This window comes from Myotis brandtii, unplaced genomic scaffold (assembly GCF_000412655.1).
Source record: "Myotis brandtii unplaced genomic scaffold, ASM41265v1 scaffold457, whole genome shotgun sequence".
Taxonomy (NCBI): Eukaryota; Metazoa; Chordata; class Mammalia; order Chiroptera; family Vespertilionidae; genus Myotis; species Myotis brandtii.
In genome coordinates, this window is record NW_005367475.1 from 196283 (window position 1) to 212920 (window position 16638).

Sequence of the window (16638 nt, forward strand, 5' to 3'; positions counted from 1 at the left end):
TTCAGTACCATCCAAGCTGTTGCAAATGGTAGGAGTTCCTTCCTTTTTACAGCAGCATAGTATTCCATTATATATATATACCACAGTTTTTTAATCCACTCATCTGCTGATGGGCACTTAGGCTGTTTCCAAATCTTAGCTATTGTAAATTGTGCTGCTATGAACATAGGTGCATATATCCTTTCTGATTTCTTTGGATATATTCCTAGAAATTTGTATTTCTTATTGAATAAAAATTTGGGGGTTCATGTTATTAAATTTAAAGCAGGTAAGTTGAATATTTTCTAGGAACTCCTCTAAAAAAAAGATTGAAACTCCAGTAAAACCAAACCAAGTATTTCTTTAGTCAAAATGAAAAAAAAAAAGACAAACTTATGGGGGTGAGGGGAGATATATGCACACATAGAAAAGATTGCAAAGGGTGCACAATATGAACTCCATATCAGGGTGCAAGATGATCAGTTATTTTTGCTTTTTGTAGTTTCTGAATTTTCTTCAATGAGTATATTGTTTAAAGTTATCAACTCTATAGAAAGAAAAATGTGGGTGCCTGATGATCTAGCAAATGTACTTCAAAGGAATCCATCCTAGGGAAAAAGTGAAGAATGTATTAGTATATCCTTATATACCCAAAGAATTAGTTATACAGATGAATAATCCTATCTAATAAAAGAGTAATATGCAAATTAACCATCACTTCGCAACAAAGATGGCAGCACCCATAGTGGCGGGGGCGGGCCACTGGCGGCATTGCCTCAGCAATACAAGCCCAGTGTCCGCACCCTGGCCATGCGGCGGGAAGGGAGGGGCTTCTGGCCAGAGGCCGGGACGAGGGACACTGGCATCGTTGCAGGCTGGGCTGAGGGACCCCCCACCCCCCCATCCCCTGTGCATGAATTTCGTGCACCGAGCCTCTAGTTTATTATAATGAAAGATTTAGAACCTAAATTCGTTTCATTGTGGTATATCTCTAAAAGGAATGGTATGAAGCCATTAAAAATGAGTTGTAGATATATGTTTAATAATATGAAAACATTTTTATAACTGAATGAAAAGGCAAGCCATACATTTCTTTGTATCATTTGATCCCATCTTTTTATAAGAAACACATACCTAGAAAGAAATACTGAAGAAGATCTGGAAGGGTATTAATACGTTAATATATTAATAGTGTTGTTATTTCACAGAGGGGGGATTCTTGGGTACTTATTTCCTTCCTTTGCCTGTGTGTGTGTATGTATAATTCCCTGTAAAGAATCTATATTACTCTTGTAGAAATTGGAAAAATGTATTTCAGTTTTAGAAAGTAATTGCCTCTTTGAGTGAGAACCTGTGATTTAAACTGCAGTCAACCTCTTAACCCCATTTTTAAAATCCACTTTCTTATGCCTTTTAGAGAATTAAAGCAATGATAATGATAAAAAGAGCTTAACATGACAAACTGATTGCCGCCGAATGCAATGTTGATACTTTTAATGGCTGAGATCTTTAATTGCCATTTTTATCAGTGAATAGTATCCTTTTTTTCTTTTCCGGTGTGTTTGGGTTTTTATAGCAGATGACAATGCTACACTTTATTGACGATTAGAAGCTTAATCTTTGTCATGGGAAGCTAAATATTGAAGCTGGTTCTAAATGGTGTTACAGTCAATGGAGCTCTGCAGAGCCCGAGGGCCTGGTGATAGTGACTGTATTTCAGCATTTAGAAGCTATTTCTGTGTTTATCTGAGTTTTGCAGCCAAATTCCCTGTGTTGAGGCTGTCAGAAGCCTGACTCCAAGGTAACTGGTAAATTACTAGGGAAGACAGTGGCCTTACTCTGTCGCAGCTTAAAATTTCATTGATGAGATAGGCTCATTACAGACAAGTACATTAAGCTGGAACTTGGTGTATAACCAGAGTGTTAAATTGTATGCAGAGATGACAAGCATTGAAGACTTCAGATCAGTAAGACTCACATGGTGGGCAAGCCCGCCCATATCAGAAACCCCAGTGCCATCATGGTACTTGGCACATGGTAAGAGCTTGATAAGTACTTGATGAGTGAGAAAGCTTCTGAGTTGGCTTGTCCAGCTTGGGTTCCTAAATACAGGAGCCTGGATCGTGAAAATGCAGAAGAAGCTGAGCTTACATGTGAGCTTTCAGGGACTGGGAGATCAAATGAGTGGTTCAGGGTCACAAATGGTTGCTGATTCTCAACACTATTGATTGCATGTATTGCGTGTATTTAATAACAAGAGGAGAGAGTGTCGGGCTCTCTTATGAGAAGATTGCTGATTTCAGGAAGGTTAAGATGATAAGTTGCCTTAATAGGAAGCAAAGAAGGTAGCTAACGGCATTAGTAGGTCTCCTGCCACCCGGCTTACCCAGTTTAGTGATTCATTAGCCCTCTGTCAGTTTACCGCTTACTTTAGTGTTTTTACAAGGTGGCCTTGGTGGTCCTTTTGTTTCCTATGGAAGCACCTTCAGCAGTGCTTTCTGCTGGGTTGATGTGGGGATGCAGCCCGCAGGTACTTGTGTCTGTCTTTCTGTGGAGCTCAGCAACCATCTAGTTATGCTGGGAGCTGGAGAACAGGATTTTTGGCCTCCAGAGTTTACCATCAGTTGCCAATTTGAGCACAGCTTGGCCCTTGAACACAAGTTATAGATTTCCAGATGTTAAAAAAAAAAGAAAAAGAAAAAGGACCCTTTAATGTATGGCGTTGTCTTTCTGCCTGCTTACTTAATTTCTGATTGCTTTACAGAATTGGTATCCAAGTTGGCTATGTCATGTTTCAATATAGTACACTTGCCTGTGTGGCCTTTTTAAAATAAAGTGGCTAAGAAGAGAACAAGGCCAGTGTGTGTGTGTGTGTGTGTGTGTGTGTGTGTGTGCACGCGCGCACGTGTGTGTAGGGCCATGTGTGGAATGTATTTCTTGATACAAGCTATTTTATGTAGGAGCTATTTATTATTTCATATTATAAGAGTGCACTTTTGATAGGAAGACAGCATGTACTAAAATTTACCTCTAAAATGAACCTTGTATAAAATTGAACTAAGTATCAATCAAATACTTAAATTTATAGTTGTATCAAGTAATATATTGGGGTCCTGTGGCTATAAAGGCAGGGCATTTTACATAGCATACAGTCCTGAAAATTCCTCTCTCTTTGTGTAACTGAAAGAGGCATTTTTTATGCTCCCAGTAGATGCTGCATGGAGGAAGATTTGCCATCTTTGGCACAGCTGGCCACCCAGGCCTTGTTACAGCTGCCTATAAACCCATACGTATTGTGTTCATCACTAGTCTCATTTTAGAGAGTATCCTAATGGCACCACCAAAATATGAATTTTTCAGTGTTTTCCTTCTTGTGGCCCTCACTTCATCTGGCAGATTTTTCCTAAGGTTGCTACTTGCTTTTGAGAGCCTCCTGGACCTAAATATATTCACCAGGGAATGATGAAGTCTTCTGGGAAGTAAAGAGAGGAAGGAGCATTTCTTCAATATCACCCGATTGGTAGCTGTGTGTGTGTGACCTGCCTCTGTACTCTGCTGCACTGAACAGCTCTCCTGAGCCCAACTAGTCTTGCCCATGGGTCAGGGCCCAGCTCAGAGGCTCTCTGATGTGTTCTGGGTCTTCAGCTGGTCTCTTTTCTTGGCAGAGATGCCTACTTCATTCTTCCCAATCAGAACTGGCTCTTGGCTGTTAGAGTCTGGAAACACACAGGCTCTCTGCTTCTCTTTTCTCTACTTGTCTTGGGGATTTTATTTTTGTAACCAAATCACCAGATGTTGGATGGGTGTCTAAGCTGATGCCAAAAAGCAGGACTTTTATCTTCCCTCTTGTATTTAGTGGCTTGATCAAAAACCTGTGGGAAAGAAGGAAGGTTGGAAAGAAGGTCTGGTGGGGAAGCCCAAAGGTTGACCTTGAGCAGCCAAACTAGCTGTCTGGAAGTTAATGTACTAGTAATGCAGCAGGAATTCAGAAGGGGGCTGCCTCTTGGAGAATGGATTGAAGATGGTGTGGGGTTCATGTCTGCAATGTGCTTGAGCTACCACCAGATGGCGATGGCGGCTTCTTGGCCCTCGGGACTCCCGACTATGAAGGTCTCTAGAAGCAGGTGCTTGACCAGATACTCATGCCATTGTCATTCCTATCAGACTGGTCTTATAAGTTACCTGTGGATTCCATTCTAAGAAATAATTGCCTTTTAAAAGGCAGCGTTAAACAAAAAGATCTGGCTCAATTAAGAGCCTATTCTTTTCTTTGATACTCTCTTAAAAGTGGGCATGATCTTGGCCTTGAAGTGGGAAGTTACAGGAATTTGGGGCAAAAAAAACTCCTCTAACTTGGACTGCAACTTGGTGTCCCTGGCAGGCTTTTGGCTGAAGGGTCATATGATCTGGCTTAATCAGCCTCTATTTGGAGATATTGGTGAAAATAGAGAGTAGAAGAAGCATCTTTTGCTGTTGGATATGCATAGGATCAGTTTCTAAATTGAGGAAAGGTGAAAAGGGTGCCTGTAGTTGATTTAGGAAAGTACTTTCAGAGCACAGACTCCCGCGGGGTGGGGGTGGGGGGCAGTGAGTGAGTGAAGAAGGGACAGAGTCTCCCCCCGGGATCTCAGTGATTCCTTACAACAGCCCACAGAGGAGGTTTCAAGCCTCCATTTCTACAGGTAAGGAGGTGAGGTAGGTCAGGAAACATGCCCAGTGTCCTCCAGCTAGTAAGGTGGTGGAGATGAAATCCAAAGCTACCCTTGTCTGATGAAAATGGATGCTCATTCCATATACATGAGGACAATTGAGCAGTCATTTAAACAGTAGTGTCCAGGGGTGTTGCTTCATTTCCTTGAATGCCCTTCCTCTCAACATTGGCATGAACATTTACAAAAAATGCTGCTAATATTCTGTTTAGGAAAGTACTTTCAGAGCACAGACTCCCGCGGGGTGGGGGTGGGGGGCAGTAGTTGAGTGAAGAAGGGACAGAGTCTCCCCCGGGATCTCAGTGATTCCTTACAACAGCCCACAGAGGAAGTTTCAAGCCTCCATTTCTACAGGTAAGGAGGTGAGGTAGGTCAGGAAACATGCCCAGTGTCCTCCAGCTAGTAAGGTGGTGGAGATGAAATCCAAAGCTACCCTTGTCTGATGAAAATGGATGCTCATTCCATATACATGAGGACAATTGAGCAGTCATTTAAACAGTAGTGTCCAGGGGTGTTGCTTCATTTCCTTGAATGCCCTTCCTCTCAACATTGGCATGAACATTTACAAAAAATGCTGCTAATATTCTGAAAGGGACCCTCTGTATGCCTCGGGTCACCTCAGCCAGGTATGCACACTTCTTACTAAGCTGGCTGCTAGCTCTCATGACTACAAATACCTTCCTCATATGTGTTGCTATGGAGGCAGTGTTGTAGGGTCATGATTTGAATTCTTTTTATGTCTCTTGAATCTATAAAGTTCCCCCTGGAGTCATTGGTTCTGCTGCCTTTGAGAAGCTGCTTCCTTCCCTCTTCCCCGCGTTTGACTTTGCTCCTGATTTGAGCAAGGCAGGCAGCAGCAGCAGCAGCAGCTTCCAGCCCAGGCAGGCTTCCGCTCAGCACCACCGGTGCAGCCTGGAGGGTGTCTGGCTCTCTGCACGCCCCACCTGGGCGGTAGCTGCTGAGAGCCCTCCCCCCTGAGCCTTCCTGGGAGCTGGGCACCTCCCCCTCCAGGCTGTGGATCACCTGTCAACAGGGGGAACTGGCTGGCTGAGACTAGGATTTCTCCTCACTGCTGTTGTTAGGGAAACAGACAACCATCTGCATCTAGACCAGCCTCTCGCCTTTCTCTCTCCCTCGAGACAAAGTCTTCTGCCTGGAATCTGGTAAGTGCCACAGAGGACTGCGCTTATTTTCCTTGGTTAACATCAGGAGAATGTTCTCTTGTGATGGATTCATTAGCTTTAAATGTGCCAGAATTTGGGGATCCCTCCCTCCCTCCCTCCCTTCCTTCTCTTCCCTTCTCCTTCCTTTCCCCTTCCTTCCTTCTTCCTCCCTCCTCCCTCCCTCCCTCCTTCCTTCCCTCCTTCCCTTTCTCTTTCTCTTTTTCATATCCATGAAACATTTTTTGCATGCTTCAAAAATAAAAATGTATATAGTGAAAAATTTTAATTATGTATTAAGCCTCTGGCATCTGGGTTGAAACCTGTTTTTTCCAGGGCACTGACAAATGATAACGCAGACAGTGCTCTCTGGTGCCTCCCCCTTCCCTTTTGTGAATCAGTGACTGCATTTGTCATCACTGTGTTCCTGAAATGTTAGAAATAGACACAGGGAAGGGATCAGTCATGCAGAGTTCAGAAATTTCACCCCCAGGTGAAATGAGGGACGATCTTTAATTTCTTTATTTTTGACTTCTTAGACTTCATGGTGTGTTAAGCTTAATTTAAAGCATGGCTAATGCAGCCAGGTTATCACGGGACAGGTGTGCCTCTTCATTGTTTTAGATTTGCCTTCTGGAATACAAATACCTTCCTTGTTTGTTTTATAACCTTTACAGGAAATGTTTGAGGATGGGTCACATGACTCCTAACTTTAGCTTTCACTTGTGTTCACACAGATTAAGTGGCTTGCTCGTATATGGATATTCAAAATTTATAATTTAAAAATTACAAATGAGGCGCCTGATAATTAGATTACTATTCATTGCTTTTCCCCCTACATTCCTCAGCCTCCACACATATAAAGTTGTGTTCCGTTTAAGGGAAAATAAAACTGGCACTTAATATTTTCTTGACTCTGAGTTAAAGAATACTCACGATAAACATCTTTAAAATACGTCTAGCCTTAACTGGTTTGGCTCAGTGGATACAGCGTCGGCCTGTGAACTGAAATCGGCCTGCTCGATTCCGGTCAAGGGCATGTACCTTGGTTGCGGGCACATCCCCAGTAGGAGGTGTGTAGGAAGAAGCTGATTGATGTTTCTCATCCACATTTCTAATTCCCTATCCCTCTCTCTTCCTCTCTGTAAAAAAATCAATAAAATATATTTAAAAAAACAATTAAAATACCTGTAGAAATTAACCTACAGGAGTCTATCATCTATTTAAAGTTAATCTCAGTGACAGAAATTAGTGTGGTTCTCCCTTTATTTATTCATTTATTTTTTACTTCCAACACACATGATGCTTTCAGGCAAATCTGTAATTGGAGGAAAGTTGAATGATGCACTACTGGAATGGAAAGCCAGGGCCATGCCTGCTCTTTCTGGGGGGTCTGTCCACAGCCTAGGACGAGGGGCTGAGGAGCACCTGTGGACTCCAGTCCTGGAGGAGGAGCCCCGCGTGGGCAGCAACTTGAAGCCATGTCATAAAGAACACTTGTCAGAGGTCTTCAAAACCATAGTGTTTGTCATCTGTGAAATCGAACTTCTGACCCGGTTTGTGCGATGGTGACTTCTTGTTTTGCTTTAGTGTCGCGTGGTCTTGGGCCCCTGGTTGTGGGAGAAACAGTGGAGCAGCTTCATGAGTAGGGAAAGGCCATCCCTGTGCGTGTGACTTGAAACTGGAGTCTACACCATCACCTTCAAGGGGGGGGAATCCGCTGACCCATGGAAAATCTGAGATACAAACTCTGCCAACCTTACCTGTTTAGAATTCCTTACCTGTAAACTCACTCACACGTGAGGTGACAGTTACACCTCCCAAGCGCTAAGGAAGAATAGAAAATAAACCCTGGAGAATTAACTGCAGCTGGGGAAGAAAAGAAGCCCCCACCCCCTGCCCTGACCCCTGAAGACACCCGTTTGGCTCTGCTCCCTCTGTGCCATTGTGGTGCCCTTCTCCCAAAATGCCCCAGACTGTGTGTTTGGCAACAAGAGGCTGCTGTTTTATCTAAATGCATTTTTTTTAAGCCTGTGAACTCCCATCCCTTGCCAAGGGGCCTGGGCCCTGGTTAATGATCTTTAATGTAAATGATTCTATGCCCTGGTTAACATTTAGCTTGGCTGGTCCCAGGCAGGTTGGACTCCGTGGTCCTCCCTGTGGTTTGTTCTTTGCCAACCATCCGCCCACCTGTAGGAACCGGGCACAGCCAGTTCTCTTTGTGTGTGCTCTTTCCCGGGAAAGGGGGTGGGTGGTGCCAGCCAGATGAGGTGGAATCAAAGATACTGAGCAGACTGAGCAGCTGCAGAGCGTCCTGTGCGTGGAGGGCTCCCGGGTGGGTGGCTCTCAAATCCAGAGATGGCCTTTTCCGCTGAGCCTGCTTTTGGGAGGGCTGCTGATGGGAGTTCTATGCTGGGTGGTCATTGTGGCCCCCTGGCAGGGGCCAGCTGCCTGGGTCTCTAGGTCGCCTTGGCAACCATCTGTGTCCTCACCTTTTTGATAGGACACCTGTTGGTCTTCCTCCGTGAAAGAAAGAGGGTATACAGATGGTCTCCCAGCTCTTAGGGTGGGTGGAGGTAGCCATTTGCTTCTGGCCTAAATATATAGTGGTGGTGACTTCCACGCATTCACACTAACACCTAAAAAAAGATACAAAATAGCTTTCATAGCCACAAAAATGAAAAATGTCCTTTTCTATGATTTTAAGAAACAATTTTTACAACCAGTTTGTAAAAATCCTGTGGCACTAGCCCTCAGTCTCTCGGATCTCCCTGGAGAATTACTCCTCTTGTTTAACTGGTGACCACTGAGTCTTCTTCTCTGCCCACCCCCACATTAAGCAGAGTGACCCCAAAGAACCCCAAGGACATTTGCCTAACACATTTCTAAGGCACAGACTTCCATCACACCTTTCCTCTCTCCCTGGCCTCCTTGTTCTTCCTGGAATGGGGTCTGTTTTCATCACTGATGGCAAAGTGATCCTTGGGCAGCTTGCCTGTGGTCGTGGGAGGTGGACTGTGGGTGGGTTGGGTGGCACCCAGGGGTCACAGGTGTCCACCTTGGCCTCTTTCCCAGACCAAGGTCTGCCTTACATGCTTGGTTGGTTTGGCTGCAGGTTGTAGAATCTGATGTTTACTTTAGCATCCTGGGATGGGAAAGATTAAGAAGGATTTCTAACCCAAATTCCTTGTTTCTAGGAGATTATCAAGTCTGTACATTATCTTTATCTATTGCCTTATAGAGTACTAACTAACTCATAATAGTTAAAGGGGGGGATATAATTTGGCTTCTTTGGTCACCCATAGTGATATTACTTTCTGAAATAAATACCTGTTTATATGGTCTAATAAAAGATTTTTAAACAAATCATTTAATCCATATGGAAACCTTACATTGCTTTTGAAATCACATTTATTTATATGTGTCATGGATTGCCTCCTCTCCCAATTTTGCCTCCTCTCTCCTGGGGGCCATTGGCAATGTCTGCAGACATTTTTTACTGTCCTTCAGTGGGGACAGACAGGCAAGCTGCTCAGCCTTGTCAAGTGCACAGGCCACCCTCCACCGGTGTCAGCACTTCCAAGGTTGAGAGGCCTTGCCTTAGGGAATGCACAAAATTACAAATGTCATGGAAAGTCGGAACTTGCTGGGTAGCTGATCTATCAGGAGTAAAAGTTGCTTTTGTTTTGTTTTGTAAAAGTGTTCCATGGGGCCTGAGTTAATTAATAAATTAGTGGATCATGCAGTGTAACATAGTATTAAGGTAGTAAATTATATTTCTTTCAAGGTCAGAAAATTGGCAGAATGTCTTATCTATATATATAAAAGGCTAATATGCAAAGCGTACCCTCAGGAGTTTGACCAGGAGACCTGGAGTTCGATCGTTCCCTATGATGTGTGCTGACGACCAGGGGGTGGCGCAGAACAAAGGAAGGCCCCAGGCAGCCAGCAGCTGGGGAAGGGAGGCCCTGACTGGCAGCTGGAAAGAAGGCCCCAGCTGGCAGCTGGAAGGCCCCGATCGACCCTAATCACCAGCCAGGCCTAGAGACCCTACCTGTGCACAAAATGCAGAATGTCTTATCTATATATATAAAAGGCTAATGTGCAAAGCGTCCCCTCAGGAGTTTGACCAGGAGACCTGGAGTTTGATCGTTCCCTATGATGTGTGCTGACCACCAGGGGGTGGCGCGGAACAAAGGAAGGCCCCAGCCGGCAGCCAGCAGCTGGGGAAGGGAGGCCCTGGCTGGCAGCTGGAAAGAAGGCCCCGGCCGGCAGCCGGAAGGCCCTGATCGGCCCTGATCACCAGCCAGGCCTAGAGACCCTACCTGTGCACAAATTTTGTGCACCGGGCCTCTAGTTTGATCATAATTTACTTAGTGGAAAGGTATTTGATAGTCTTCTAGTATCATTGGCCTGAATGGAGGGTTCGTTTTCCTGGTGAAACAGGAAAAGCTCTCCATTTGTGGTGGGAACCACTGTGGTAGTTGGTGGGGAGACCTGGCTGTGGCCTAGGACAGGATAGGGGTGTTCCTGCTGTTGACCTCACTGTGTTTTCCAAGACTCAAATGCAGGACTTGTGGATTTTAGACCCAGAAGGCAATCTCAGTCAGTTCAGTCTGGTATCTTCTCTGTTGAGATAAACTGTAGCCCGGAAAGGTTAACTTTCCTTTTCTGATCATTCTGATGTGGTTTCTTCCTTGTTTTAGTTCTTAGGGCAATTTTTGTCCGCTCAGTGAATTCACTTTCCAGTTGATCAAGTGCACACTTTCGACACCTTTTGTTGTCATCTTGCCTTGCACTTTGAAACCGTCAAGGTTAACTTTTAATGCACTTCTAGACCCCTTAATTCTGTTAAACTGACTTTGGGAAGGGGGCAGTGGAGTTTGCACCTTTGGATCCCTTGGTTCCCACAGATGTACCCACAGAAGTATGTTGTAGGTTTCAGATCCCCAAGAAGCTCTCTGTTGATCTGATTTAATTGAAATACAAGCTTAGCATAGCTGAATCAGTCTTAGCATCCAAAACTAGCTTCCAGGTTGTTGTTCTTCCTACCACAGCTCGTTATGCCATTGATAAGTGTGAGTTCTCTAAGGTGGTGGTTACTGGAGCTGTAGATCAAGGCTGATCTGATGAAAAACGGACTCTTAATGGTGTTTCATCTAATATTTGCATTTTTCTTGGGCTTAGGATGCCTCGAGAAACATCAGTTTAGTTCTTTATGCTTGTATTTGCTGAAATAACCTTCTTTTGGTGAATTGTAAATTCTAAGAAAGCCAAAATCACATCCTGGAACAGGGAAAAGACATTAGGGAAAGACAGGAAATCTGCATAAAGTATGGACTAGTTAATGATTATATAGCAACCTTGATCCATTAATTGTGACACATGTATCACACTCATGTAAAATGTTAACAGGGAAACCTGATATGGGGTACATGGGAACTCTGTACTATTTTGCAATAATTGCACAACTGTTCTAAAATAAAACGTTTATTTTAAAAAAGAAAAGTGTTGCCATTTTGTTAAAAGGATATAGTAGTGAATTTTATTGTTTTCTTTTTCTTTGAAATAGGCCACCATAAAGTTGAATTACTCGTTCACCTCTCAGCTTTCTGCTCAGCATAGCCACAAAGTGCCCCTTTTCAAAATGCGCCTAAATTGTTTCAGCCATTACAAACCCTATTATGTATGTGATTTTATGGCCTGCCATCACACTGATTCATGTCTAGGGGTACAGTTAAAAGACTACACCAAACTTTCAGGTTAAAAAGTTACATCAACAGGAAGTGTATTTGGAGGTGCCAGTTGAAACACTACCGGCTGGGAGTGCCACCAGCAATGCGCTAGTTAGACAAAAGGACGTGTCACTTTCTTGATGGGCCTCCAAAGGCATCCGGGTGACAGATGTCAGTGTCTGTGAGGCCTGGTGTAATTCAATGCCTCTCAAACTGGAATAAGGAATTGTGGTTTCTGTGTTCATAAAGCTACAAAATACACATGTGGGTGCATTGTATTTGATAAGTCACTAAAATTGTTATTTTTGTGTTTAAACAACCATGGATGTATTGTGGGAGAAATGAAGAAATTACCAAGCATTTCTAAAGTTCTATTTGAAATTGCTGGCAGTACCCTCAGGCTGTGGTCGCAGCCCCCCTCCCCTGTTGGCATGGGTCCTACCAGGAGGCAGTATGAAAGGCACTGAACTTGGCGATAGAAGAACTTGACTTTGAATCTGTTAGAGTGAATTACCTGAGCCATAAATAGGCATACTAGTCATCCTGAAATTTTGTTGTAAAAACGGGATGAGATAATATAAGATGTTTAGCTTTTTAATAGCCTTTAATTCGTTAAAGTTCTGGCCTTCTCTCTCATACCTGGTTTAAGGGTTGTAGCTCTTCAGGCTATAAACTCCCTTCCTGCTCCAGGTTTTTAAAGCCAGAAAGAGACCTTAGACATGGGCTCATCTTTCTCATGGTGGGTATGGACTGGAGACCCAGCAGGCAATGGTCTTCCTGTTACCTCTCCTTCCCTCTGCTCACCGTTGGCCAAGCTGACCCCCAGGGCAATGTTACTCAGCGACCAGACCAGCAGCATCACCTGGGAGCTTGTTAGAGATGCAGAATCTTGGGCCCAGCCCCAGATGTACTGAGTCAGAGTCTGCTTTCAATTGGACTCTCAGTGCGTCATGCACAGTCGAATTTGAGTGTGGTGGTCTGATGGCCTCCTTCAGGAGGGAATGCAGCCATGGTTTATCAACAGGGCTCATGCAGGTCCTTTCCAACAGGGTTATCTCCCCCCCCCCCCCGCCCAGATGCACCACTCTGGGCGGCCTGTCCCTGCCTCACATAATACACCCCTCTGGTCGCCTGTCCCTGATTCACACCAGCCTCCATCTGTGAAGGGCTCCACGTGGATCTTCAGGGGTGTTGTATTTCCTGGTTAATGCTGCCTTCATCCCCCCTCATTCACAGCCTTCATCCTTCTGGATTTATCTCTGTGCTCTAGCTTTTATTTCATGACTCTGTTCACACTCATCTGTGTATTTATTCACTTCATTGCACATTCTGTCATCATTGATGTTAAGGGCCTTAAAATGCTTGCTCGTGTGTATACCACCATGTAAGAGTTTTCATTATTGTTGTTATTAGCTCCAGTTCTTTGCACTGCTGCTGCTGTCGCTGTGTGTGTGTGTATGTGTACCTGATAATATTAGGCCTGAATGCATATTTAATTGGAAATTACTCAAATTATCCAAAAACTGAGTTGGCAAGCTAAAGTAACTACAAGTGATGAAATCGTTGTAATTAAATCCTTACTACCGGATTCAGTATTTCCTGTCTCTCTTACATTTCAGTTTCGGAAAGTCAGTTTTTTAGGAAAGTGGAAATAATAATTTATCAAGATATAGTGCTGAGGTGTAGTACACTGGAGTAAAGATTTTAGTTATGATCATATGTAGTGTTGTTTAATATATAAGAATATGAGGGTTTTTTTTAAAGGTAGCTTATTATACTAAGAAACAGATGATCTTCCTAAACTATGTTAGCTGCACCCAAATTAGTAAATGCTAAAATAACGATGACTGGTAAAAACATTTTTCAAATTCTTTTTGCTTAAAATTAAATGAAATTCTCCATTTGGTACTTGATCTCTCAGATAAATTAAGTCTTGCCAAACCCTCTGAGAATCAGACCCTAAAAACTTATAGCATTTGAGACATAACAGCTATGTACTGCAATTTATAGGGCATAATTAGGTAAAGAATTTTTTTTTCAGATTTAAAAATGTGTACTAGTAAATCTTAGCCTGGCTTAAGTGAATCTAGTTCAAGCCAGCTGCTGAGAAAAAACATTTCTTTTGCTTTGGTGTATATACACAGGTGCTTATCTGGAATACAAGGAGGACTGAGCCCCTTGACTTCAGGATGCATATGGTCTAATACAGCCATGGGCAAACTACGGCCCGTAGGCCGGATCCGGCCTGTTTGAAATGAATAAAACTAAAAAAAAAACAACCTTACCCTTTTATGTAATGATGCTTACTTTGAATTTATATTAGTTCACACAAACACTCCATCCATGCTTTTGTTCCGGCCCTCCGGTCCAGTTTAAGAACCCATTGTGGCCCTCGAGTCAAAAAGTTTGCCCACCCCTGGCTCTAATAGCTTGAATTTTCCATGGGAAAGGTTTTCGTTTTGTTCGTGGGATCACTGCAGCCAAATGAATGAGTAGGCACCTAGATAGATGAAAATTACTCATAACTTTACAGATACTTGACATTATGTTAACTGACAGCAGGTCATGATGTATAGGAATTCCATGTTTTTGAGCTTTAGTTAGTCTTTTAAAATCAGGTTAAGAATTTCCGTCATGTTTGTACCATTAAACATTCATTCCATAAAGAATTTCATAGGTATTATACATTTTTCTGAAAGCTTAAAAAAGAAGGAAGAAGGTGCTAAAAAAAAAAAAGCACCAAAAGAAAGATCAAATATTTTGTAAGATGAAATGAAACTCTCCAACTCTGAAATCTACTGAGTAGGATGAAAAAAGAAAAGGAAAGACTAGATTAAAAATAGAAAGTAGGAACGACAGGAACTCAAAATTCTATCACATAGAATATGTATTTGATGCAGATAGCCAATAGGTTGTGAGCACCTCCCCAAGAGAAATTGGGTTGAGAGTTAGACTAATTGAATATTATTTTATGAATAAGATACTCTAAGAAGATACGCCAAATGCAGTAATATACAATCAATTGTAGGTATGTATCCTCCTTTATTATGACCCATGTGTGTTCCCTGCTTTTTAGATCATTAGTCCTCTTAATTAGCTGCTAATGAACTGAGTGGTTTTATGGTCACCAAACTAGCCACTCCTTAAACAATCCCATGTCGGTAGGAGTGTGAGCAGTAGAGCGCTGAGCTAGCACACCTCCTAATCTGTTGTGTTCACAAATGGCCAAAGGAATAACAGAGTGAAAGAAGGATAAATATAGTCACCTGGCAAAAATATTTGGCCTTTCTCAATATCATGGAAGTTATATTTAGGAGAAATGTTTTTGGTAAAAATATTTGAAAGTTTGTTTTATAATCATAAGTAGCTTGGGTTATTCTGACTGAGGGAGGGGTGCATGTGAGAGGCGGGGCAGCTGATAGGGACTGTGGAGTTTGCCAGTTGTGGGAGGGAAATGAGACGATTGAGTTCATTGGTATAGAATAAGAATAGAAAACATGAAGGATATAGAATCTTGAAATTTCAGGCTTTCCCTTAGTTATTTGGTGAGACTTATAGAGAAATGGTGGAAACCACCAGGAATTAAGAAAAGAAAGAAAATTACTGTGAAAAATGTTTCCATACCCTTTTCCTGCTATTCAGATAGAGTGTAGTTCTGGTCCAGTTCTGGTCAATTCCCTCTCACTTCCTGTTTTACCAACAACTTGACTTGTGTTCTCCTCAAGCTGCACTGCTTGAGTTTCCTGTGTGTGTTCTGATTTTGATCCTCCAAACCCCCCATCCCCGTGCAATTCTTTATGCTATGCCTCAGGTTCTTTTCTCTCTCTCTCTCTCTCTCTCTCTCTCTCTCTCTCTCTCTCAACCCCGCTTACTTGGTGAGATCAAGTTCAAACACCAGCTTCTGTATGAAGGCTTCCTTAATTCCTTTCATTCCTTGTGATTCTCAGAGGAATTAAAGATGCCTCCCCGATGCATTGAGTGCAGGTTGAAACTTCCAGATGAGGTGTGGCTTGGTAGAGCTCAGTAAAGTCAGTTTAAAGATGACACCAAGTTTTCCAGTCAGATGAAACCAGCTTATGTTGTTTGTGGAGCTGTGTTCACACTGGGACGCCACCTCCTGTCCTCAGACGCAAGTCCTGGGGGACACGCACACCTAGGCAGCAGACAGATCCATCTTTGCCTGTCACAGTAACTTAGGTGTAGATAATAAGGCATTTGGGCTTAAGATGTGTGGGAAAAATAATACAAAACAGCAGAGAGGGGCCAGGTGAGAGAAGAGACAAGGGACAGGCTACAGCACTGAAGTGACAGTGACTGGAGGCTCTATATGTGTGTATTTGGGCAGAGGCCTGGTGATGGCCTCTCCCTGATGGCATTAGGCATACGAACAGCACCAACAAGGCTGCAGGAAGCAATTGCATCCCCACCTGTGCATCTGCATAGGCATCACATGGCACAGTACTGCCTTGTGAGGGGAGTGTGGCTGGCCCTCAGATATGGTCCCCCCACTCCTCCCTGCACAAGAAAAGCCTCTTCAGGTGCCTCCCTTCCCCTTGTTCTCCGCACTGTAAAGCACTATAGATCTGCCATCTACGCCCTTCTCTTTAAGCTTTAGCTTGCACTTGTTTACAAAGAATAGAAATAGTTAAAAATATTCCACCAGAAAGTGAAATTTAAGTCCTTCAAAATATAATATGAGAATATCTGGAAATTTTAACTGTCCCAACCAGTTTATTTCTTAACGATACCAAGTAGTTGATGGCCATTGAACTTGGAAAACAGATATCATCCCATTTAATGTTGACAGATGAAAACCAGAGTGCCATGCAGAAAAACCCGCACACAAAACAGCCCACCAAACAACCCATTTGAAAGATTTTCCTAGGGAATTGGAAACATTGCTTGTTTTTATAGGCAGCGCTGGGCCTTGAACATGCACTATAACTCATAGTTCTGGAACAGTATTCCCTCTGCCCCAAAGAATGGGCTAAGTAAGTTAGGGTAATATCCATGTAGACTAGGGGTAGGGGTCATTGTGCCCATGATTGTTTGCTC

The 16638-nt window shown here is 43.2% G+C and overlaps 1 protein-coding gene across 5 annotated transcripts in view; it reads left to right on the top strand.

The window, feature by feature from the left end:
* The window catches only part of NEDD4L (neural precursor cell expressed, developmentally down-regulated 4-like, E3 ubiquitin protein ligase), a 226330-nt gene that overhangs the window by 47649 nt on the left and 162043 nt on the right, over positions 1 to 16638 (top strand). Inside the window, exon 1 of one of the 5 annotated variants that reach the window (XM_005875278.2) lies at positions 5703 to 5851. The exons of the other annotated variants lie outside the window; for them this stretch is intronic. The gene's annotated coding sequence lies outside the window, so the exon portion shown is untranslated. Of the gene's footprint in view, positions 1 to 5702; positions 5852 to 16638 lie in introns of those variants that run through there. 5 annotated transcript variants of the gene reach the window in all.